Source organism: Panthera onca, chromosome A1 (assembly GCF_046562875.1).
Source record: "Panthera onca isolate mPanOnc1 chromosome A1, mPanOnc1 haplotype 2, whole genome shotgun sequence".
In the NCBI taxonomy this organism is placed as follows: Eukaryota; Metazoa; Chordata; class Mammalia; order Carnivora; family Felidae; genus Panthera; species Panthera onca.
The window spans coordinates 35,909,813-35,936,923 of NC_138339.1; the positions used below are offsets into that span (position 1 = coordinate 35,909,813).

Consider the following 27,111-nt stretch of genomic DNA (forward strand, 5'->3'; position numbering starts at 1 on the left):
TTGTTCCACCCTTAAAAAATTAGCTTCCTTGGGGCATCTGGGTGGCTCAGTCGGTTGGGCATCCAACTTCAACTCAGGTCGTGATCTCATGGTTTGTGGGTTTGAGCCCTGTGTCGGGCTCTGTGCTGATAGCTCAGAGCCTGGAGTCTGCTTTGGATTCTGTGTCTTCCTCTCTCTTTGTCCCTCCCCTGCTCATTCTCTCTCTCTCTCTCTCTGTCTCAAAAATAAATAGACATTTAAAAAAGCTTCCTTTTAACGCCATTTTTTTCTTCTAGCTGCTGTCCATTTCTGTGCTTAGTATCACAGCAAAGCCTCTTAAATAAATGATCTACACTTGTAATATCCACATCTTCACCTCCCATTCAGATTCTGAGCCATTTTATTTTCACTTTTATCCCACCACCTTTGAAGCATCTCTTTCCAAAGTCACCAAAACCATCATATGACAATTCCAATGACATATCTCAGTCTTTATCTCCCTTGGTTTCTCAGCAATGTTATACACAGTCAACTACTTAAAGACAACTCTTTAAAATACTCTCCTTGTCATTTTTTACATCACTGGCTCCTTATCTCCTTTTCAGTTTATCCTATTCATCTTGTATCTACTTCAACCTTGACTTTTTATGTTGGAGTTCCTCAATTTTCTTTCCTGCGTTCTGTTCTTTTTTTTTTCATTTATACTCTTTGCCTAGGTGATATCATCAAGCCTCTTGACTTTAAATACAATCAATACTGATGATTTTCCTGTTTTATGTTGATATTTCTAGGCCAGATCATCCACTGAGCTCCATATTTGTATATACAACTGTCTTTGTGATGAATGACTCAAAGTTATCATGTCCAAAATGTACTAACCTACAAAATCTGTTTCTCATCCAGTCATCCACATCTCAGTTAATGCCATCCCCATCTACTCAAGCAAGCAAGCAAGGCAGAAAGCTAAAAATACTCCTTTTCTCTCACCATCTTTCATCAGATACATTAGTCTTTCAACAAGTTCTTGTGTATCTATCCAAAATATACCTAAAACCCACTAGTTTTTCTCCACTTATTTCTGGAGACCATTCTAGTCTCTCACCTGAACAACTGCTTTGTACATCTCCATGTTTATATACATGCCCTCCCAATTTGTTTTATCCATAGGAAACAGACTGTTCTATTAAAATTGTAAGCCAGATCATGGTGGTCTCTTGCTTAAAAGAATTATGACTTCCATTTAGTTGGAATAAAACTAAAAATTCCTATTTTGATCATTTGGCTCCTATCTACCTTTTTTGTATTATTTCATAGATTCTCACTCACTTTTCTGGCAAATATACTGAAAATTATACTATATATATGTGTGTGTGTGTGTGTGTGTGTGTGTGTGTGTGCATGTGTGTGTGTATAACTTCTTACTCCTTTTCTTAACATCCTTAACTATGCAGATGTAGCATTGCTATAAAAACATCTCTCCCAGTTTCCTCAGTTGATTGTTACCATTTTATATCCTGGATTTAGTCTAGGTATTTTTGTAGGACATAATCTTTCTGGGCATGGTTTGCCATTTTAAGTTCACTTCCACCTCCACAATCATGGACTTGCTATCATTTCTACCTCCCATAAACATAGATATCAGAGTCACATAATCTATCCTGATCCGTGAACTGTCTGGTTGGGCCTCTTTCTAGCCTGCTTTTGCCAGGAATTAGATTTAATCATTACAGACATAATGAAATCTCATTAATTAATAATAATGGCGGGTATAAATTAGTTTAACTCAAATGATTTCCTTAAATAAAGATGCATGACAAAATTTCAATTTAGAGTTGATCTTTTTTACAGAGTAAGGTGTAACAAATCTGTAAAGCATAGTCAATAATCTTTTGTGGGATGCTGAAACTGAAGCTTGGTGGAAGGATTAAACATTTGTTTCATCCTAACTTTGAATACATTGCTGATTTTAGCCTCAAGGACTTGTAAGATTTTGAATTCATATTAGATGAAATATTTAGAAACTCACTATTGATAGTTTCCATATATATTTAATTCTTGCTAGTTGCATATATCAAAACAATATATCCAAGTGATTTTGGAGGTAATAAAAGCAGAAATTATGTGCAAAACTGGCTTTGTTTGTTTGTTTGTTTTCCATTGGGAAGTACCATGTATTCTAAGCAGGTTCTTATAAATTATGAGTGCCAGAGAATAGGAGAATGTGACCATTTAAGGAAAATTATACATCCAACCCCATGAGCTATGGTAAGTCTGTCCTTTCTCCTATTGATGATGAAGTCAATAAAGTAATAATTTTTTGAAATCGTTGGTATTTCACTATTTCATGAGAAGAGGTAGAGTATAATGAAAATATTGGCTAGTCCAACAAGAATCCCGGTAGCACCAAGAAAGTCTGGGAAGTCCTCTGTTAGGTACAGAAAAGGTGATTGGTGGAAAACACATGGTTTCTTCAGTAGGCATTATCAATCTCTGAAAATCATAGGTAACTGGACAGACAGCCTATCAGTGGCATGTGAGGATGTAGGAGGGAGGGGGGAGAGGAGTGGCAGTACTATCATTATGAGAAATCAACATTTCCCAGAGAAATTGCTAACAGAGGAGGAGGGCAGTATTGTTAGTAACATATTTTTTACTAATATTTCAAAAAACTTGGGAACTTTGAAATAAAGTCATAGGCCTATTACTATTTTAATATTAGATATCCCTGCTTGTTCATTATCTTTTATTAAATATTTATTTATTTTTGAGGAGGGGAGAGAGAGAGGAAGAATGAGTGGAGGAGGGGCAAAGACAGAGGGGAACAGAGAATCCGAAGCGGCTCTGTGCTGATAGCAGAGAGCCTGATGCGGAGCTCTAACCCTTGAACCCTGAGATCATGACCTGAGCTGAAGTCAAGATGCTTAACCGACTGAGCCACCCAGGTGCCCCATGCTTGTTTATTTTTACAGGTTTCTTTCTGGTATCTTGTCACTTAGATTCTTGTCAATGAAGACGCAATGAATTATCGGTTGATGGGTATTTTTTAGCTTTCAAGATTTTTTTTTTTTCAGATTTCAAATGACTAAATCCTTCCATTTCCAAAGCTCCTCTGATATAGAGTTTACCTACATGGGTGATGACTTCTAAATTAGTATCAGTTAGGAACTGAAGTAATTTGAATTAATGGAGTTTAACTTTTTGAAACTGGTTTTAGAAAGTTACATTACAATTCATTGTCATTCAGAAAAAGAAAAAAATCTTTGAAAGTCTATTTGAAAGCAATGATGATCTGGGAGTTGTTAAAAAAAATAAGCTACAAAAGGGTCAGTTTATGTTAAATTTGGAGTTTTTTTTAAGTTTCCAGGGAAATAGAATATACAGAAATTAAAAACAGATGTTATAAAACTGATGCTCTGGAAAAGCCCCAGGAGGCTTAATCCTCTTCAGGGTAACATTTCTTACCCCACAACTTCATGTGCCAACTTTTTTTGCAGTGTGAATTTTGACAACTACACCATTCCCAGAACAAACATATTTTCACAATATCCTAATGCTTTGTTTCTTACTGCCCCTCACAGTGTTGAACAGGCCACTCACCACTGTCTCACTCACAAGTTAAAGCAGGATATTGTGTTGTTTCTTAAATAAGAAGCCAGGAGGTGCCTAAGTGGCTCAGTGCACTAAACGTCCGACTCTTGATTTAGGCTCAGGTCATGATCTCATGGTTGTTCATGAGTTCATGAGTTCAAGCCCCACATCAGGCTCTGTGCTGCCAGCGCAGAGCCTACTTGGGATTCTCTCTCTTTCTCCCTCTCTCTCTGCCCCTCCCCTGCTCACTCTTTCTCTGTCTCTCTGAAAATAAATAAACTTAAAAAAAATTTTTTTTAATAAGAAGCCAGGACAGGTTTAATACTTGGCAACTTAACATGTAAATCTGTAGCCCAATTTCCTACTAAATTCATGTTGGCTAAGGTTAATTTGAAAAATAAAATCTAACATTTTTGTCCCTAGTTACTTCTCTTTACTTGAAAATCATTTTATTGGTGTGTGGCTACAGAGTCAAGACAGGCACTTTTCTTTTCACTTTGCTTATGTGAAACCTCGCCTTTCTGTCCTGTGCACTGTCACTGACTTTTGGGACACTGCCTTCTAGATCACACGACATGATACTGAAGTCTGAGGCCTGTGCACCAGTTCTGCTCTTCACAGCCTAGCAGATGGACCGCTGACCGGTTGTGGTCAATTTTTAGTGGCCATGTTTTCCGTGTCACCTGAAGGCATGCTTCATAGACCTGCAGACTGATAGGTGGCCTGTTTATTCATCTACTATAGGCCAGTGTTTCTCAGCCTTGGCACTATTGACATTTTGAACCTGATCATTCTTTTTTTTAGAAAAAAAATGTTTTTAGAAAAAATTCTTTAATGTTTATTTTATTTTTGAGAAAGAGAGCACAAGCAGGGGAGGGGGAGAGAGAGGGCTGCACTGCATAGGATCCGAAGCAGGCTCTGTGCTGACAGCAGCAAGCCTGACACGGGGCTTGAACTCATGAAGCGTGATATGGTGACCTGAGCCGAAGTAGGCGCTTAACCAACGGAGCCACCCAGGGGCCCCTGAACCTGCTAATTCTTTATTGTGGGGGGATGTCCTCTGCATGGTAGGATGTTTGCCAGCTTGCTTGATCTCTATCCTCTAGATGCCGGTAGCATACCCCCATCTCAGTTGTGACAATCACAGATGTCTCCGGATATTTCCCAGTATCACCTGAGGGACAAAACCATCCCCAGGTGAGAAGCACTATTGTAGACAAAGCAAACATGAAATAAGCTTGCAGCAGAGAAGGTTGTTTAGGAGGGATGTGTGGTGGCACTGAAGAAGATATGAGGGGGCCAGCAGGTGAGCCAAGGAAGAGGCTTAGAAGGAGAAGAATTCATCTGAGAAAGATACAGTGACCAAGTGAGTTGTCTTGAACTTCATTTCAGGAAATGTTTATTAAGTTATTGCTATGTGCTGAGTGCAATGTTTATTGCTGTATATATTTAGACCAGGGATGCATTTAAATTGCTTGATGTCTGGCAGAGGAATTAGAAAAGGAAATAATTACAGCCACGTATGAACAGCAAAGGGAACTTAATCCAGTTGATTCAGAAAGGAAATGCGAGAAGGCAACAAGAAAGGCTTCCCAGAAGAATGACCTATGTGATGAAGGTCAGATAAGAGTTCATCACATTTAGAAGGGTGTGGGAAGAATACCGTACTTGGAAACAGCAGGTTGCAGTGCACTTATAGGAAACAGCAGGTGCAGAAATGTGTAGTGTGTGCGTGTGCGTGTGTGTGTGTGTGTGTGTGTGTGTGTGTGTGTGTGTGTATCTATGTCTGTGTGGAGGAGAGACAGACAGGCAGACAGACAGGGTTAGAATGTAAGAGACTAGTACATTTAGAGAAATGTAAGTAATTCTCCCTTGGCAGAGAAAAGGTGTTTAATGGAAGAAATGGAAGAGTAATAAAGAGACAAAGCTGGAGAAGAGGTCGGGGGCAAAATTATAAAGGGTCTTAGAAAGTAGTTCAAATTTCATCTGCAAGGACATAGGAAGGATTGTAAGTTGAAGAATGACATGATAAAATTAGTGTTTTAGAAAGATGACTCTGGAAGTAGTGAAGAGAAGACATGGGAGATGAGAATAGACCAGAGGCAGAAAACTTGGAGGCTATTGTAGGTATCTACCAAGGAACAAAGAAGACTTAAGAAGTGGAACAGTAGAGGGTATCGCAGCAATCTACCTTTGCCCCTTCCCAGCCCCCAAACAGATCAACTAAGGTTTAAGTGGTATGAAAGGAGAGGGGTATACATATTAGATAGATGAGTGAGACAGAATCCAGAGCAAAGCTCTGTGGTGAGGGGTGAAGAAGGAAAACTACTGGAATGATCCCAGGTCTTCTGTTTGTGTGATTGGTTGTGTGGTAGACTCATTTATCAAGTGAGGAGAAAAAAGAAGAAAAGGAAAACAATCATGTGTATTGGGAATGGTGATAAATTTCATTTTGGACAAATTAAGCTTAACCTGTCTAAGGGGTATTTAAGTGGAAATGTATAATGGGTAATCAGATATAGTGTGTGCAGTTCAGTAAAGGGAAATCGGTGAGAGACGTAGATTTGAAAATCATTTATGAACACATGGTCATTGAAACCAGTGTTATAAAGAATATTACTTTGGAAAAATGAGTGACAACACAGCACAGATGGGAGAGACCATACAGCTGGGGCTATAGCAGAGCCAAGGATTGAATCAAGGTTTGTGGATGAGAACACGGTGGGTTCTGAACCGCTGTACAGTTTGACTCTAACTTTCAATACTTACCTACAACTTATTGTTAGAAATGATATTTCAAGAACTGTGTGTGTGGGGCCTTTACTCCATCTCCCTGGAAAGACCAGTAGTACTCCTGGGGGAACCACTGTCCCCTGTACATGCCTTTATTGTAGAACTCACCGTGAATTGCATGCTGTTTTAAATTGGATATTGTTTGGATATTAAATTGGAGGGAAGAGACCTTTTTGTAATCAGCTTGTATTTCCTGCACATGACAGAATTACTGCATGCACCAGCTTCTCAATAACATTTTGTTCATATAGTAAATAAGGAAAGTGGGACTATAAGAGATTACAAGCTGAATCATGGGGAGTACATTCTTGATAAGCTCGTCTGTTTGCCACGACTTAAACATTTTACTAGCCTGAAATTATTTTATACTCAATCTATTTTAAAGTTATATAACCATTCACAAGCTTAATATTCACCCCATATTCTCATTTTTTCAATTTACTATCACTAGCATTTCTCCCATTAAAACCAAACTACAAAGTTCAGTAGAAATGCAACTTTGGAAAAAAAAAAAAAAAAAAGAAACGCAACTTTGGAGAATAGGAATAATAACAAATAGGCTGTCTAATTGGACTTCCTCACGTTTTACAAATGCAATTCTGGAAAATGGCAAAAGGAATAAGATCCAATTCATTTTATAGTTTATGTTCATAACAAGGTCATTATCTCTTAATTTAGAATTATGAGTAATAATAATTCAACCTACTTTTTTATGATCTGTGTTTTATTGTGGAAATTTGCAAAGTTAGACCAATATACACATTAACAAAAAACATAAAGCATAGGTTTTTCCACTCATTTTTAAGAGTATTATCCAAATCACTATAGATAGCTCTTATTTCTTAAATTATATTAGAAGTAGATATGTGTGTGTGTGCCTGAGTGTGTATTGAACTTCTTTAAAACTTCTTTAAAAGTCAAAATGGATTATAATATTTACGTGGCTATTTATATCTGTATAAAAATTGCCTGTGTATTCTCCCCTTCTTTTGGCATAAGTCAGACTATATTCCCCTGGAGCACTAACCATGCAATTTGTATGATATAAAAATGTTCATTTAAAGTGGCCTTTACAATAGTAACAGTAAACCAATACAAATAAGTACCCCGAGTACTAGCAAATTACTTACCAGTGTGTAATTTGCTTTGTGAGATTTCCTCTCATCATATAAAAGTTGAGTTGGTCCAGAAGATGATTCAACTTGACAGAAGACTAAGGTGCCAAAGTGAAGAAAGTCCTGTAAAAAGGTAAAGGAAGAAGGCACACAACCAAATCAGGGTCTAAGGAGAAGAAACTCCTGAGCTTACCAGTGGTCAGTAGGTCGAGATTCATTTGTACAATGTGGTCTTGGAACCATTTAAGCTCTAAAGCCAAACAAAAGGGAGCAGGGAAAAGATTAAGTAAGGTGAAATGTCTGTCCTCTGTTCTTGTAAAATGTGTTTTTGGTGAGATTTACAACAAAATTATAACTACTGCTTCTAAGCCTATTCTAAAAGCATATACACAGGACATACAGAATATCAACCGTCCATAGACAGCACTGAAATGGCTGCCAATAAAATCACAACTGGTTGGAGTAGCTTGTTGTACATCACGCATGAAGATGATGCAATACATCTATAGTCAGCTGGGCATGTGCTCTGAGCTGTTTTTCTCGTTGTGGTGATAGATTTGAATTGGTTTGTCTGCACTTTCTCACCCACTCCGCTTTGTGGCCAAGGGCACATATTTTGTGGACAGCTGTCTGAGGCTGGTGGTAAAGTCTGTGGCCATGGAACAGAGGAATTCAAACTGGCCAAACCCACAACCTTGGCCTCATTAGTTACTGCGCTCCAACCGACAGAGCTAACTGGCGGCAGCTGCATTTCTTGGTGCCGCACACATTTTGAGAGCATTCCAAAATGGGCCCATCAGATACCAACTGGGCACAAATGAATCCTTGTTTATTTGCATTGAGGCCAAAGAGCTGTACATAGTGGTTTGGGTTTTCTTAAACCTCCATCAGAATTGCCTGCCATTTCCCATGTTTATGGCTAAATGAGGCTCAAGGCATCAGGCTCCACTTCTGACATGAGGTTTTTATCAGTAGAAAAATGGAAGCAGATGATTCCGTCATCTTTTAAAGTGGTGACATGGGGTGATGCTGACATCATGTGAAATCTGTGTTGAAACCCCCTTACTATCCACCAATTACTTCTGGAAAAAAATTAATGCCTTTAGAATTTTACATAAGCTTTTCTGAAAGGGCTGATTCTAAAATATTTAGTTGGGGACGTTTCCTCTTGAATAGTACTTTACCTTGGTTTTCCGCAAATTTTTTTCTCATGTGCTTATCATAAAACAGGTTGGAGGCAAAAACAAGGACGAAATTGCCTTAAAACAGAGATTCTCAGCCTTGGATACACATTGGAGTCATCTAGGAACTTTAAAGATCACTGATGCCTGATCTGAGTGGTCTTGGGTATGGTCTGGTTTGGGGGAGGTTCAGAAACTCTCCAGGTGACTCTTAAATTCAATCTCATTGTAGACTGCTCCTTTAAAATTTAGGGGCAAGAAGAATGAACTGCACTCAGTATTTTGAGTATTTGAGTGTTACTCAGTATTTTGCATTTGGCAGAATTCTTTCTGAATTCCCATGAATTTAACTAGCTAACACTATTTCCATATAAATATTCTGTATGACACGATATCAATCCTAGAATCTGTGTGAGATTTGTCTGAACATTTATTTTTACCCTTAGAGAAAAAAAGCCCATTGTTCACTAAATAAATGCAAACTCCTAGGAAATTTGTTAGGCTTTAATTTTCAGGCTTCTGACTGAACTGGGATCCAAATATTATAAGTTAATTCTAGATATTGTATTTATTTATTTGTTTTTAGATATAATATTTAGAATAATATATTGTCGTGATACTTATTTTCTAATACTTTTTGTCAAGGGAGTAAGTGAACTGAGTTTTCCAGCTAAAAAAATAACAGATACTCTATTGTCAGCATCATCCACCAGTCAACTTGATGGTTATGGTTTCTCATCTTACATTTTAGGAAGGTAGGAAGGTTTATATGCCATTTTATTTTATTTTATTATTTTTTTAAAAATTTTTTAACGTTTATTTATTTTTGAGACAGAGAGAAACAGAGCATGAACAGGGGAGGAGCAGAGAGAGAGGGAGACACAGAATCTGAAACAGGCTCCAGGCTCTGAGCTGTCAGCACAGAGCCCGACGCGGGGCTCGAACCCACAGACCGTGAGATCATGACCTGAGCCGAAGTCAGACGCTTAACCGACCAAGCCACCCAGGCGCCCCTATATGCCATTTTAAAGAGATCTTCTAATTTGGGTCAGAAAAAAAAGTAATTAGAATGTCATATGGACACCTTAAGGATGACATTCTTTAATAATGACAATCTCAAGCACCAGATTACAAATTTATTCCTGGGGCCCCTGGGTGGCTCAGTCAGTTAAGCTTCCAACTTCTGCTCAGGTCATGATCTTGCAGTTTGTGGGTTTGAGCCCCATGTCGGATTCTGTGCTGACAGCTCAGAGCCTGGAGCCTGCTTTGGATTCTGTGTCTCCCTCTGTCTCTCTGTCCCCACTCCCCACTTGTGCTCTGTCTCTCTCAAAAACAAACATTAAAAAAAAATTATTCCTATTACTTAATGCTATTTTTTCATTCAAATTCCTAATAATCCATGAGAATTCAGTGTTCTTGTTCTTATTTTATAGGTTAATAAATTGGGAGTCAGGGAAATGAATTAGTTTGTGTAGATCACACAGCTAATATATAGCCAAGGTAGGTTTGACTCCATGTCTGTCTGAGTCCAAAACTAAGTCCTGAAGTCAAATCACTCAGATAATGATTGGGGTATGATAGCAGCTTGTGTTCTAGTGACAGAGGAGAGGACTGAGAATATAAGCTTGGAGGAGATTTAGGTTCCATTTCCTAGCTTTCTCTTTTAATGGGGTAGATGAATTTGGTTGCTTAGAAGGAATAGAAATACAGTATTCAGTTAATGAAAAATGCTTCACAACGTTTTCTGGAGTTTAGTTCGTATGTATGATATCATTTATTAAAAGCTGAAATTGAGACCGGACCAGTAAAGGCTTACATAACAGCAAGGTATTAAAATATTTGACCATGTCTCATCAGTATTAACCCCTAAACAAGAAGCACAGTGGTAGCAATAACAGCTAACATTTGCAAGGTGATTTCCAACTTACAGAGTCCTTTGCACAGTACTTTTGTAACTCACTGGGCACTTAAAATTTTTTTTTTTGCTTGTTTGTTTATTAATTTATTTAGAGAGAGAGACAGCATGAGTCGGGGAGGGGCAGAGAGATCGGGAGAGAGAGAATCCCAAGCAGGCTCCGTGCTGCCAGTTCAGAGCCTGACATGGGGCTCGAATTCACAAAACCCTGACTGGGCGCTTCTTTAAAGAAGCAAAAAGACATATGAAAAGACACTTGAAATTTAGTTGTGTCACTTTTCATTTTATAAGTACTTATGAAGTACTGCTTTTGAACTTTTCCTTAGTAATTTTAAGAGGTGTTTGAAAATTCACAAGTCTTAAAATGACAGGTGGGTAGAAATCTCCCTCTAAGTCAGGTGCTCTATGTGAGAGAGTTTCTACAACTTGCCTGTTAGGTCATAAGCAGCAAGCAAAGGAGCAAAACATTAAAACTTGATTTTCTCCCCTGGAACTCCAAATGCTTTTTACCATGCTATATCCAGGCTCTGCCATTTCCTAATAGTGTAAATGTCGGCTAACTAAACTGTGTATGCCTTAGCATTCATATCTGTAAAAACAGGGAATTTAATTGTGCTTTCTACATAGAATCATTATTATACCAAATGGAATTAATACACATTAATGCAGAGAGCAGTGCCTGGACGTAGTAAATGAGAGCACAGTCAGTGTGTCCACTCATCATTACACATATGTCTCCAGCACATATCAGAATGCAAATCCTGTACCGTGGTTAGAACCTGCTGAACATGTAGATGATATATTCTGTGAACTTCTGCGGTATCTTCAACTATTGAAGTCCTTCAGATTTGGCCACAAGCTGCATATGTATGCTGTTGGTGATCTCATAGTCCAGTGAAGTTGCTGGAATAGCCAGCTTGTTAGATTATGCACATATTTGCAGTGGGATATAAGGTTAGGTATAGTTACATCCCACTAATGAATTGCTCTTGGAAGAACTGGGCAAAAATCTGAGAATGTCTGAATTTTTATTCTTCTCTGTCTGAGATGATCTTTTTCAAACAAAAATCAATAGATGAAGAAGTAAACGTGCATTTCAGATCGTGGGTTATTGCTGCAAAAGTAAGCTTGTGTCACAAAATGACCACATCGTGTACCAGCTTCTGCACGGTAAAATTACATGGAGTTACATATTCAAAAGTTCAAGTGTGGACATGTTTATTTTCTACAGAAAATTGGGGTCCATCAGATTCTCAGGGTCCTCATTCATCATGAAAAAAAATTCAGAAGAGTTTTCCTTGGCAAGTTTGGTAGACAACATTGAAAACATCAAATTGTAAACATGTCTTATTCAAAAACACTATTCATGTTTTCTAATCTATCTTACATCTCCTTATTTGGTAGAAAAGTACAGAAATGATTAGAAGCCTCTGAAAATAGAAAAATGTTAAATTTAATGTTCATTTGAAAATGAAATCCAGTAGCTTTCCTCCATATAGTTTTCGATACAAGGGACTCAGCTTCATTTTAACCTAGAAACTCCAAGGCATTGTATGATTTTACTTTTTTTTTTTAATTATTTTTTTTAACGTTTATTCATTTTTGAGAGAGAGAGAGAGAGACAGAGTGGGAGTGGAGGGAGGGACAAAGAAAGAGGGGGACACAGAATCTGAAGCAGGCTCCAGGCTCTGAGCTGTCAGCACAGAGCCCGACACAACACTGGGCTCGAACTCATGAACTGTGAGATCATGACCTGAGCCGAAGTGGGACGCTTAACCAACTGAGCCACCCAGGAGCCCCTTATTTTTTTTTTTTTTAATGGAGAACTCCTTTATAAATTATTTTATTTACTTAAAGTTTGCACATTTGTAAATAACCTTAAGGTGCTAAAGATTTTTAAAACACCTATTTCGGTTGTTTGTCCCACAGCATGAGTTTCCTATATGGCATCACCAAAAAGGCATTGACCACTTAAAGTGATAGGAAGCTCACTACCTCTTAAGCATCCCATTCTACCTTTAGAATTGTTCCACAGTGCCTCCTTACATTGAGCCAATTTTATTTCCCAGGACTTTCCGTCTTTCTTTGTGCTTGTTTTTGTCTTTAAGAGCATATAGACCCGGTCTCTTAGCTCTCCCAATGGACGGTTTTCCAAATGTTTTAACACAAAAACCATGCCCTCTCTAATGTTCTTTACTGCATTTTAACATGAGTTATGATTATAAGTATATAGTTATTTACAAAATTTATTGTATCACCACTCTAGAATGTAACGCCCCTGGAGTAGGAGCTACACCTCTCTTCAGATCAAAGTTAAATCCCTGAATCTCAGTGCAGTGCCTACCACATAGGATGTATTCAAAATATATTTGTTGAATTAAATAAAGGGTGCTTGATTACATTTGTGCTTCCAAATATTTAATTGTGCTTGCTGTAGGAAGGTTATATATCCTGTTATCACTTGACTGAGTGCCTCCCGTGACAGCATCAGCCATCTTGCCCACAGATGTGGGACCTGTGCCATGTCTGAGCAGATGTTCAAGAGGACTTGCCTGGTTCCATCAGCTCTCTTGTTCTTTCCCTCTGCCACAAAACTGGCTTGTCCCAGCAGAGGGCTGCCCTTGTGCTTGGCTCTTAAAGAGCACCAACAGCCCACCTCAGCCTGGAACAGAGGTGCAAAGGACCCTATGTTATGTGACATGCCAGCAGATCCTAGACCTACCATTACATAATAATACTAATAAATAATACACATAATAATATATATTCCACACAAAAATATACATCACCATTATGTGATATGTAAAATATATCATATTTGTATATATATGCAGTAAAATTACTATGCATGTTCTAACATCATGCCCTACTTCAGTACCAAACTATTTGATTTCCAATTAAAAGAAGTTAAAATGTCTCGCCTTTTGACAAGGATGATATTTATTAGTTTCCAGTCTTCTGTGATCTTTTCACAAGTCTAATAATTGAACAGACAAGTATTTAGCAAATCTATTTTGCAATTCTCTAAGTGCCTTGAGAGCTCAGCCTCTCTTGTAGGGGTGATGAGTATCACTAGAACTATGAAAATTATAATGCTCTCTTACCAACATTTGTTTTGTTTTTCAGTAGAAGTTATACTCAAGAGGAAATTGAAGCATCAAAAAGATTGCTAACCTTTCTATTATTCTCTAACACTAGATTATCTAAATACATCCAGGAACTATGGAAGTAGTCATGTGCTTTGCCTCCATAACCCTGCCTTAGGGATTTGCCCCACAAACACTCCATACAAGAAAAATGACCAAGGAAGGATGATGCAATTCACATTCTACAAGATAAAACGTAAGAAAATATACAAGAAAGAAATTAACTTAAATGCCTATTAATAAGGCAAATGTTAAGTCAGTTGAACAACTGAACGCAGTTCTAGTCCTGTGTTACAGTTTAACCACTTATTAAATTACTGTAAATCCATTTTAAAATTCTAGCAAAATTCATCTATGACAAAATCAGTACACCATAAATACTGACTTTGTAGGCTTAAGGCTTGCAGCATTACCCAGGCCACTTGTTTCTGAAAGGTGCTTTATGAAACCCTCAGGTCTCAAGGAAAGGCCTATGGTCTTACTCATTTATGTCCTCCTTATATGGCACTAAATCAACTTAATAGAAATGGAAGAGCCTTGTGGATCTGAACAGTGTTCAGTGCATCCCACAGTGTTTGGCCTTTGAGAAGGGGTGCGGGGGGGGGGGGGGGGAGAAGGGGATACTGTTTCTGTCCCAGTAATTGCTTCTGTGGGTGGAGGGGGATTCTCACCAACTTCCCCACCCCTCTCAGCCCCTCCCCATCCCCAGAGAACACCCTTCCTCACGTGGGTCTGCAAAATTAGGAAATATGCATTTTTCAGTAAATAACATGTAACTTCCATGTGGATGCCCTGTAATGAGTATACACAAAACCTGAGACTGTAACCAGTGCTTTTATCTTACTTATTTGTTGTCTTGCCTGGATTGTATACTTAGTTGTTTGAATCATGCTCTTGATGTTTAACAGGAAGGCAGCTAGTCATTAAATGAGATCCTGCTTTTCACTACAATCCTTCAAAATCATCCTGGCTTTGCTACAACTCTCTGATCCATGTATGAGACTCAAAGCCATTCCTAGGTCAGATTCTCCTAAACATACTTGAGAGTCAACAAAGAAATTTTGTTTGAATCCAGGCTACAGGACATGAAATAAATGTTCCTGAAAGAAAGTTCTCTTCTAGCTTGTCTTGGTTCAGTGCATCCTGCACTTTAACTCATGCCTCTGGTTCTAGAATTTGGCTCTGTCTCTCACAGTGTTAAGCATCTGGGCTTTCAGGCTTTTCAGAATGCTATATACTTTAGGAAGGTCAGCACTTTGTAACAATTTTCCAAAGAAAACAGTCTTTGTTGCCATAACCTTCTTGTATAACCAAGTTCACAGAGCCTGGAAGCATTTTGTAATTGTATTGAAACAGCAAAAACTGCCCTGGGGGACCACCCAAGGGACAGGGGTAAATTGGTTACCTCCATTAAGTGATCTTTAAGCATCAAATTTTAGTAGAAATGTTGGGGAGTAAGCAATCACTTAAAAAAGAGGTTGCCTGAGGTCTGAGAGTGCAAGTTGGCCTATATTTAATAACTGCAAGGTCATTGCATGAAATCAGTAAGAGGAAGCAGAGAGAAGTGGGTATCTTATTTCCATACTGTGCTCTGATGGTTGGTGATGTCAGCAGACCTTCAAAATGGAATGATTGCCTTTAAAATATCATATCATCTTGTTAACGAGAAAGGAGATCAAAGAATTTACTCCAATATCCAGTCATGACACTATAATTTAAAAGTGCTCTACAATGATTCCCATCCCAGGACCTCAAATTCTTTCTCTTAATTAATTTCATTCATTGAAACTGCTCTAAGGGCCAGAGATTTTTATGGCTCTCTTGCAAGGAAGTCAGGTTACATGCAGGGAATTCTCAATTATGCACGCTAATAATAGGGGAGATCAGGAGTGAAGATTATCCTGAATAGTGGATAATCCAAAAATCCTCTCTGTTGGCCTTTGGAAGGTATGGCATTATTATTATGTGTTATGTTTGTTGCTGCTAGTGGTTTTATTATTTTTTTATTTTTTATTTTTTTGGCATGGGACATTGAGCAGGATACTAACAGAAAGAACCACAGTGCCAACTTGACCAAGCGCTGGTTCAGAGGGTGGCTCAGGAACATCCTGAATGGCAACAGAGAGGACACCCGGTGTAAGGCATGCATGTGATAGATGAAGGACAGCAAACACGTATAAATCTGAAGTTTATGTTGTCAGGGAGAAAAGCAATCCTTGCCATTTTTTCTCTGCTCTCTTAATAACCTGGCTATTTCTCTTCAGTTAAATGAAGAGGAAAGAAAACTGAAATGAATGTGAATTTGCGTTACAAATTTGAAGTGGTGAAGTTTAAAAAATTTCCTCTATTTGTCAGATATATACAAATAGACATTTGGGGCCCGGTAAAACCTGGAGGGGCTTATTATGCAGGGACTTGTTTTTGCTAATGATTCTAAGTGGGATCAGCAGGTAATCAGTTGAGAATAGAGTGTGAAAAGGGAATTAAAATATACACTTGGTATTTGGTTCAAAATACCCCAGAGTGTCCCAGGTATTCATGCTCCCTGTCAGCCCCCATAACAAGCATCTTTATCTTGGACACATAGATCCTAAACACAATTCTTCTCCATAGTACTTTCCCTAAACGTGCAGAATGTCTTCTGCGTTGCAGCCACTGGTAGGATAAGGATCAGGAGCAAGAACATTTATTCATTCATCTATCCATCTATGTATTTACTTATTTACCTCCTGTATACAAAGCACTTTGTTAGACAGGTGAAGGATACTGAATGTGTCTACAATACACGTCGTCTCTGAGCATACCATCTACCCAGTAATATAGGATATTTCATGGAAGAAGCAATTGACTAAGCAAGTAAAGTTCAAATGATACGTAAGTTCTGTAGTCAGTGTGAGGAGTGTGTTTTGGGTCAGACTTTCTACCTTCTGCCTGAGGTGTCTACTTATGCAACTCCCTTCATTCTCACAAGGACCCTGTATAACACCCAAGTATAAAAAATGGTGCTCAGAGAGAGAGATTGGAACCAGACTGCAATTCAGCCCCGGACTTCAGATTCCAACAGGACATTCCATATCCGTTCTCCAGGAAACAAAAGTAGAAAGTGGATGAAGGAGTCATGGATGGAAATGTAAAAAAAAAAAAAAAAAAAAAAAAAGTTGACCCAGTTGGGATGGAGGGGAAGGCATAGTTTGCATATGGAGCTAAATATTAAAAAAGAGAAATCCTTAGTCACAGCATACTGAGGGAAAATAAGCAACTAAAACTATGGTAACTAAATTGGACAGGATGAGTGAATGCCACCATATCCTTTTCTGGGCTCATGACCTTGTAATTATGAGTCTAGGTTTCTTCCTCCACTGCTCAGGTTACCTCATAGATGACTGAAAAGTTCATATTATATGCTGTACATTAAGATGTTTTTAAATTGGCACAGTAAATTGAGTATCTTAAATTGGCAAGTGCTTTTATTGAAAATACTCTTTTAGTCACACCTAAATTCGCTAAGCCAGAGAGCTCTAAATTGGGATAAGCCACAATTGTTTTATGATGTCATTATGAAGCTGGCACTGAGAAGTGTTAGTTCACCAATTGCAGCTTTGAGATGGCCTTTTCTAGATCCATTGGTCCATATTATATGGTGCAGCTGACAAAGAGTTATTGTTGCATATTCCGATGTCGTACCCTAAGCCCCAGTCTGTATCTATTGAATTTAACTGTTTGATAAATGAAGACAGAAAAGCTAAGCTATTTATTGCTGTCAGCATTAGATAAAGAAATTTCACTTAAAATTAGGAGAGATTTCACTTAAATAAATTTCACTTAGATAGGAAGTTTCACTTAAAAATTACCAACAAGAGTTACCAAATTATTCCATTGCTTTTCAAGTGATCGTTGCACAAAATGTTGCATCAAATTGTCTTTTCCAGTTGCAGAAGCGTTAAGAATTTTCTTCATGCATTTAACCTTTGCCAGCCACCCTCTACATGATGCAACATCAAAGGAATTCCTTTGGGAAAAACTAGATAATCAGGTTTGTGAGGGAAGACCTTTCATATGTCATCATTGCTTACCTAACTATAGTGAAGTATAATTTTGTAAGCAAGGAAGAATCAAAAAAGATATGACAGAAATCCTTTTTAGCCAGGTTCTTAAAAACTGACCCAAACAATGTTAGATTTTTATCTTCCATGGCAAATCAGGTGTCAAGGTGAATTTGGATACCACGTACATTGAATGAACTTCTCAATTAGATGACAACCAAACAATATTCTCAAGTTCCTATAACTTAACAATATAGAAATAAAGGCCTTTAATCTCTTATTTTCCTCCACAATCCTCTGTCCAGTCCAGCATTGGAGAAAAGAGGAATCTTGTTATGAACGCTTTTGAGAACAAAGCATCAGCTTTTTTATTAGAGACTGGGAGCACAGCTTATGTATACATGCCTCAGCGTCAGGTAAATCAATGACTGTTTTTTTTTGTTTTTTTTTTCTCTTTCATCCCTGGAAAACTTTGATGTTTACAATAGAAAGCCACCATTAAACACAAAGATTACCACTGATGCCAAACTGGTTGCAGTAGAACTTGATCTCTGCTAAGTGAGGATGCTTGCTGTAGAAAGAGGTATCTTTTGTCTTTTCAGACTAGATGGTGATTACCTAAAATGTTAAATGCGTAGCATCTACACATACAGGAACTTTACTATGACTTTACTATGACTGCAGTTAGGTCATCTGAACAAATGTGAAGCTATTCTACATTTCTATGTAAGAATAAACTGATTTTTAGTTGTGTACTTTTTAGAACACTTACAACTATATTATCTCTCAATTATCACAACAGTTCTGTGGTATATATTAGGTACATGTTTCAAAACAAAACAAAACAAAAACAAAAAGAGGAAACAAACATGCAAGTTTTAGAGACTTTCCCTAAGTCTTATGTAAGTTTAAATGATGTGGCAGCATCAGAAACAGATTTCATAGTGTCTAGAAATTTGTCTAGAATATTTACAGTCACCTGTATCCTACCACTTTCCTCAATGACAATGAAAATACTTATTATAAGGATCAATGGCTCTAGAAATGGATCGTGTTGGAATATGGTTTAATTTTATTGATCAGTCATATTCTATATTTTAATGGCTCCCATTTTCGCATGGCATTTTTAGTGGTTATTACTTGTGAGATACAGATCACAGAAAAGTTCTAATTTTCATACATCTGGCTAGCAATTTTTAACATCAGGAGGCCCCTAGAATTCCTGTTTACTTATTAGATATTTAGACAGACATGGTAAAATAGAATCTCAACAAATGCATGAATGCTGGCCACATCCCAGAGACGTTGGGAATAAGGCTCATGAATGTAAGAATAAAGCTCATGAATAAGAGCCATGAAGAGCCACTCTAAAAAGGGAGGGGGGTAGGGTACAATTGGGGTAGGGAGAGCAAGCGTTATCCAGGGATAGCTAGTAACTTATCTGGAGGTAAAAGATGGTCAGAAGATATTGACCCCCTTTTAACAAGGGAAAAAAAACAGTTTGTCTTTTTTTTTGTACAGCAATGGGTGGGCTTCCTCAAATTCCCTTTCCCTGTTCCCTGATTCTATAGTTATTCAAAATGAGGAATAAGCCATTGCCAGGATCCAGTTCTATTTTGTGCTCACAAAGGGCAGGCTGTTCCAACAAGCTGTGCCTGCTTGAATGCATGGCTGACTGAGAGGTAACATCATGGATTTGGGGGTGGGGAGGAAAAGGATAAAGATTATCTTATGAGAACCCAATATGAGAATAGAACAGAGCATGAGAACCCAGAGAACAATAGAAGGGATAAAGTGGGACCCAGGAGAGACAAAGTGGTCAAAGATGTATCCATTAAAAGTAATAGCTACTTGAAAGCCATACCTATACTACTAAAGATATAGAATAAAGATAACTTCTGGGAACCTTGAAGACCCAATGATAATCATGAAATGCAGAGGTTTTTCATTGCCTGTATGATTGATTGAAGAACAAAAATGCTAAACCATGCATTTTGTCTCATTTGGTTGAGAACAAACTGCCATTTTAAAAAGTCTGAGAGGAGATCGGGGGTGGCTCCGTCAGTTAAGCGTCCAACTCTTGATTTCAGGTCAGGTCATGATCTCACAGTTTGTGAGTTTGAGCCCCACATTGGGCTCTGCACTGACAATCTGAAAACTGTTTGGGATTCTCCCTCTCCCCCTGTCTCTGCCCCTCCCCAGTGCTCGTTCTCTCTCTTTCTCTCTCTCTCTCTCTCTCTCTCTCTCAAAATAAATAAATAAATAAATAAATATATATTTTTTAAAAGTCTGGGATTTCTTGCCTATGCTTCACTCCCTTAGAAGATCGTGTATAGTGTTTAAGAACAAGGAATGAAGAAATGTAAGACAGGAGTTTGAATCAGCTCTACTATTTATTATCTGGGTGATGACAGATAAATTACTCAAATTCTTTTGACCTCAGTCTTCTCTTTTGTTAATTGAGATAGTAGTACGTTCCTTGCAGGTTGTTAAAAAGGTTCCGTTCCATGATGTACGTACAACTTTTAGCACAGTGTTCAGTGCTAGACTCAAGTCTGTGTGTGATAGCCCTGGATACTGCAAAGAAAAAATAAAAAATGTTCGTGTCACAAAATGACTGAACTTTTAGCTGCATTCCACACAAGTGACCAACGTGTTCTGTTGCCTCTAAATGATTTCTTTTTATCACCTACTTAACCCTTTGGCTGTCTCCCAGTTTTCTTTCCTCCAAGCAGCATCCAACCTGATCTTTGAAAAATGCAAGGCAGATCACGATACACCACAGAGTAAGTCTCTCCCTTGTCTTCCCTTTGCACTCTACATAACATATCCAATCCCTTCCCGGGAACCATCTCCCTACCCCCTCTCTACCTCTCCTCCCACTTTCCCGAGATAGGTTTCTTCTCATTTCTCCAACACGTTACACAAGTTCTTATTTTTAGATATTTGCTATAGACATTTTCCTCTGCCTGGAATATTCTTCCAGCAGACAACTCAAGGTTGATCAATTTTTGCCAGATCGATTTTAACTTCATCCAGGATCTCTCAGTCTCTATACAATTAACATTTTAGTCTGGGTGATTTTTTTGTTGGGGGGGAGGAGGTCCTGTGCTTTGTAGGATATTCAGGATTATCCCTGGGCTCTGTCTGCCAGATACCGGTAGCAAACCTCTTCTCTCCCCCAAGTTGTATTAAGACTGTTTCCAGGCATTGCCCAATGTCCCCTTGGGGGCACCAGTGTCCCTCCTCCCAACACACCACTGGCTTCATGTTACTTTCTCAGAGAAGCCTTTGCTCATCTTTCAACCAAAGGTAGCCCCTGAGTCACGATCCCCACCATCTACTCCCCATTATCTACCATAAAGCACTATAACCCCTCATCTTTTCTTTCTCACTGACTTACCTGGTTATTATCTATCTTCCCCAATGCAGTGTGAGTGCCTTGAAAGCAGAAACCATGATTGGCTTGTCTATAATAAGGATGTAATAAACACATACTTGCATATATACATACATAATGGCTGAACAAATGGATTGATGAAGACATGTATGCAGTGTCCAAACAGCAGTTTAGTTTTATAAACCCTGCCTCCAAACATGATTTATGTTAGTAATTGAAAGATTAAATTTTATACTACACCCATCTGTCAAATATGTGTGCTTCCTGTGCACCAGACATTATTCTAGTTGTTTTACAATGCAGTGGTCAACAGGGAAGAAGAAACTTACATTAATTCTAAAGTCATTTGCCAGGCATTTTAAGGCTGCAAGGTGGGGAGAAAGAATATTTTTGATAATGTATACTTGTTGCCAGTATTGTGTGGGAAGAATGAACATTCTCTCTTTAGACCTCAGTTGTATATTTCTTCTAAGTCCTTCACCAATCCTAGTTAATTTTTCCTTATAATTATTTTTAAATGTTTCTACAGCTTTTTAAGTAAAAAAAAAATTTTAATGTTTATTCTTGAGGGGGGGAGGGGCAGAGAGATACAGAATCTGAAGAAGGCTCCATCCAGGCTCTTAGCTGTCAGCACAGAGACCAATGTGGGGCTCCAACTCAGAAGCCGTGAGATGAGATCATGACCTGAGCCAAAGTCAGACGCTTAATGGATTGAATCACCCAGACATCCCTGTTTCTACAGCTTTTTAAATTTGTTATCTGGTAGATCCTCTAGAATTTGTTGTATAGAGTGAAGAATTTTATCTTTTTTTAATAGACAGCCTAAGTTATTAGAATACCATTCATAGGACAGTGCATCATTTTCCCACGTATCTTAAATACTACATTCAATATACACAAAATTACCGAAATTATGAAGCTCTATGTCTTTCAGAACTCTTGTGTTTAATCAATCTATTTAACTTGGTGCCAGTATCACTGCATTTTGTTAAACACGGCTTTATAGTATATTATGGCATTTGGTAAAATTTGGTAAAACTTTCCCATCATCCATCTCCCAGTTAAACTTTTTAGTTAAACTAATCTTGTATTTTTTCTCTTCTGGCTGAATTTTAGAATCAGCTTGTCAAATTTTATTTGAAAAATTTGTCAGTATTGTATTTCTTTCATAATCAAAAATACAGTGTTCATATAAATGGTAACAAAACTGTTAAAAATTAAAATATATAATAACATTCAATATTGCAAAATGCTATTGGATCTCATAAACTGAAACACTACTTGTGGCAACTTGGACTGCGTTCACTTGTGCAACACTTTTGGAAATCAGTTTTGTATTGAACAAAAATACGTGTATGTTTTGATTCGGTAACCCTTGGTATGTTTCTTTAGGAAAAAATATTTGAAATGGATAAATTGATATGTACATAAATACTCACGGGGATATTATTATAATAGGCAAAAGACGTGGAAAGAACTTTAATATCCCGTGGCAGAAAAAAGGTAGCGTAAGAGGCATCAGCAAACTTTTTCTTCAATGGCAAGTTAGTAACCCTGTTGGATTGCAGGCCCCATTGTCTGTGTAGCAAACATGCAACTTTTCTGTTGTATTACAAAAGAAGCCGTAGACGATTTAGAAACAAGTGGGTGTGGCTATGTTCCAAAAAAAATTTATTTACGCAAACAGGTAGATTGGCTTATGGGCTGTAGTTCAACAATTTCTGTTACAGAACCAAAACAGTGCATAAGACGCTAGCAGCAGGTGTATCTTGAGAATATCTTGTGATAGAGGATGTATGAGAAGAAGCAGAGTAAAAATGTATCCACATTGTGGCTGCAATTATGAGCAAATTGTAGAGGAAAAGAGCTAGTGAGGAACTGAGGAAGCTATAAAGCTTCTCAGTTATAACCCAATTAGGTTTAGGGAGTTTTGTTTTAATTTTCTATTTGTTCCTTGTATCAAACAGTATTGTGCAGTCTTTATAAAAATATCAATATCTCCTTCTGTACTATTTGTTTCTTTCGGTATTTGTCTTTCCCCATTTATTTCTTGTCTGGGCTGCACTTTGATATTTAGTAATTTAAGCTCTGCCCTTAATGGCATATCTTACATTACTGTCTCTTACTTTCTTTTACTTCCAGTCTGCTTATACTATAAATCGATTCACAAATCTGGCCCTCTACTTGTAAAGACCGCCAAAAGTAAGAAAAATCATAAATGATTTGATATGTGCTAAGAATTTTCACAAGTTAAGATTTTCCTAAGTCATTTTCTGATATCCCTGAAAACACTGAAATATATTTAGTTCTAAATCAATATCGAACTCTTTGTCAATCATGCAAAAATGTACAAAATATCTACAGTTTGACAGGGAAAAAATTCACATAATTGGAATTCTTATTATAAACGTTGAGCAGTGTGCCTGGGTGGCTCAGTCAGGTGTCCAACTCTTGACCCACTCAGGGCATGATCTCACGGTGCATGAGATCGAGCCCCACATCAAGCTCTGCCCTGACAGTGCAGACCCTGCTTGGGATTCTCTCTCTCTCCTTCTCTCTCTGCCCCTCCCCTGCTCACACTTTCTCTCTGCCTCAAAATAAATGAACACTAAAAAATTAAAAAAAAAAAAAAAAAGAGCAATTCAGGAAACTAGAAACCTGTGCATAATTATATATAGCCTGCATTAGCAAAACCTTAGAAAACTTAAAACTAATCTGAGAACAGATCGTATGATTACTTTCTGTCCTTAACGGACCTGAGCTGTCACTTGGGGGAAGTGCTAAGGGTGCTACCGTTATATTGTAAGCAAACTGCTGTCATCCTCCCTTTATCAAACAAGTCTAAGTTAAACATTAGATGAATGGACCGTAACCACCATAAACTGGCTGAAAATGACTAAGAGTCTGGGGGGATGGACCAGGAGGTCATTGTTTGGAATGCCAAAGGTTCATAAATGTATAATGAACACTTTGCAATATACATTTATTATAATTATTCATTGCATTTCACCTGCATAGTGGTGATCTGACGTTAAGCACATGAACTTTTTAGAGGTATAAGCACACTTTTATAAATAAAAGAGTTCATATCTCTGGTCCTGTTATCAGTCTATATTTCATTACTTTTTGTGAATATGTGCCTAGCACAACTAAAAGTCCCTGACGCCTGGCTGTTATGCCATGAAACTCTCAGAGGGGTATGCTAAAGATCTCCAGGAAACACTTAAAGTGGCAGCAGCAACTGAAATAGGAATAAATTTTTGAGGACCATCTGTTGGAAAAACCAAAACATCTGGATAAATGTAGACCCTAAGGCTCCTGAGGTTGGCAAAAACTATTCTATCATGAACAGGTCTTGGATTTAGAGGGGATGATTTCATTTGACTAGAAATAAGAAACTAATATGGGACATATGTGAGCCATACTTCATGTCATTGTTTCACATCTCAGGTGCGGAACATTTGGGGTCACTGTCTCCAACCCCTGTAGTAAGTCTTCACGTTGTGATAGTGGCAATCGGTAGACTTACTTCCCCGGGGGACATTCTGAACATTTTCATATAATGAGTACTTACCTTTGTAGGTGGACATAAATCATTTCTCTAAATAATTTTTTTAATTTTTCCTTTTTAAAAAAATATAGTTTTTCTTTGCTTTTAAGATCAGAATCCAGGCTTTCATAGCCAAAGAAGCATTCACACATTAAAGAGTAACTATCTCAACTGTCATACATTACTTAAAAATATATTGGAAGTATTAAAATAGAGAAAAAATACATATATATGCCACTTCAATCTGAGGATAAAAATATTCCACTAATTTAAGAATATCTGTAGGAAACTAAACACTCTTCAAAATGTTTGATACAATTTAAAATTATGTTTATTCTTTACTTTCTATTCAAATTGAGTGCTTTCTTTGAAAAAAATATTCTTATATCTCTTTTTAAAAAAAGTTTGCATGCCTATTTCTAGGTGGTCACAGACGAGTGTTTGCAAATGGAAAATGGATTCCACTAGTTTATGGAAGAGATCCTAAAGAGGAATATCTGAATAACAAAGCTTATTGTTCTGTAACAAACATCCTCTTCTCATTCTTGTTGGACCAAGATCAAGTCTCCATTATTCCCACCTCCCCCCACCCCCCAACATGCTAAAGTATCAGAGTTCAAGGTCACTTGGCATTGTTTTGAGTGAGCTGGTTCACTGCTTCGTGCCTCCCTGATCGCCTACCTCTTTGCCTACCTCTTTCCAACATAAACGGGCCACTCACTGAGCAAAGCCACTTCTTCTATGCTTCAATCTCAGAAATATAAAGGCAGCAAGTTACAAAGAAGTCAGAAAACATTACCTTGTTACAGAGAACAACTTGACCTGAAAACAAAATAACACAGATGTACAGCCAAACAGAGAAATCAGCAAGCTTGTGGAATGCTCAGTGACAGCCTTAAGCACATCCTTACTGAGTCTTTCAAAGAACAGTCACCCTAATTGGCTGACCCAGAACAGTCCACCCTCAGGCTGCAGGTGCTGCAGAAAACCACAGCTCCATTGGAAGGTGCCACTCTGCTATTTGAAATGATTTCAAAAAGGAGATACAGACCATCTTCAGCCATCTTTTCCCAGTCTTTCATCCCACACTGTCTCCTCAAAACACGACTTTAATCACAAATATCAGAGGAAACACACACCATACATGAGCACAACTTAATCCGTAACATATTTTCTGCCTCTTCTCCTATAAAAATCTGTATTGCCAAAGAAAAAGAGCAAGAAAAAAGATCTTTTACAAATGCTGACTTATGAGTGGAATATTAAAATGCATACATACAAAAACCTTAACGAGTCATCATAAATTGAAGAAAACTAATCTAAATTATTAGAATTTACATTATGACAATACTTAGAAAAATCATATTGCTTGTAATAGTTTCAAGGATGTTCTATTTAAAAGAAATTTTATTATGTAGTAAAGATTTTTTTAAATTTTTTAAAAATCTTTATTTATTTTTAAGAGAGAGACAGCGTGTGAGCAGGGAGGAGCAGAGAGAGAGGGAGACACAGAATCCAAAGCAGGCTCCAGGCTCTGAGCTGTCAGCACAGAGACCGACGCGGGGCTCTAACTCATGAACTGTGAGATCATGACCTGAGCCAAAGTCGGATGCCCAACAGACTGAACTACCCAGGAGCTCCTATGTAGTTAAGATCTTTAAGGCTTTGATCAGATGAGTCACTTTTCAAAGCATGGCAAATAAATGAATATTTTAAAGTGCATAAATGTTTTCAAATTTAAAAAAATCTTAGCTATAAGCTCATATTCAATAATCCTATGCTTTTTTCAAGATAATGCAAGGTAAACTATAATTGTAAACTATATCTGGATTAAGAATAGTTTCTGCTCAATTAGATCCGAAATGATGTTTTATAATCTATAATTACAATTCACAGTTTATAATGTGGTAATTCCTACAAACATTTATTGCAACCTTTAATGACTTCATTATGTTTACATATATTTTGAAAATAAGATGTGTTTGCCCAGGTGTGCCTGGGTGGCTCAGTCCAGTTAAACATCAGAGTTCAGCTCAGGTCATGATCTCAGCGTTCATGAGTTCAAGCCCCACATCGGGCTCTGTGCTGACAGCTCAGAGCCTGGAGGCTGCTGTAGATTCTGTGTTTCCCTCTTTCTCTTCCCCTCCCTCGCTTCCCCTCCCCTGCTCACACTCTGTCTCTCTCTCTCAAAAATAAACATAAAAAAAAGATGCATTTGACTATATGAAAATTTTGTCTCAAAGTAACTAAGGGCATAATTTTTCAGAACAACTCCTAAGATGTGTGAGAGTAACTTGTGTTAAAAAGACATATACACTGTCGATCTAGGAATAATCTGAAATGAGTGAAATTATTAGATATCTCAGAAATCTGGGGGTCTCTGAAGCCAGAACAAAAGACA

At 37.8% G+C, this 27,111-nt stretch overlaps 2 long non-coding RNA genes across 4 annotated transcripts in view; one reads left to right on the forward strand and one right to left on the reverse strand.

Moving 5' to 3' along the window:
* The window catches only part of LOC132680791 (uncharacterized), a 490,013-nt gene extending 464,037 nt beyond the window's left edge, over positions 1-25,976 (forward strand). For both annotated transcript variants that reach the window (XR_013555043.2, XR_013555042.2), the window contains 2 exons: positions 23,303-23,362; positions 25,134-25,976. This is a non-coding gene — a long non-coding RNA (uncharacterized LOC132680791). The remainder of the gene's footprint in view (positions 1-23,302; positions 23,363-25,133) is intronic.
* Positions 20,135-27,111, reverse strand: part of LOC132680790 (uncharacterized) — an 80,105-nt gene continuing 73,128 nt past the window's right edge. For both annotated transcript variants that reach the window (XR_009610709.3, XR_009610707.3), the window contains exons 3-4: positions 21,164-21,201; positions 20,135-20,337 (exon numbers count right to left, since the gene is read on the reverse strand). This is a non-coding gene — a long non-coding RNA (uncharacterized LOC132680790). The remainder of the gene's footprint in view (positions 20,338-21,163; positions 21,202-27,111) is intronic.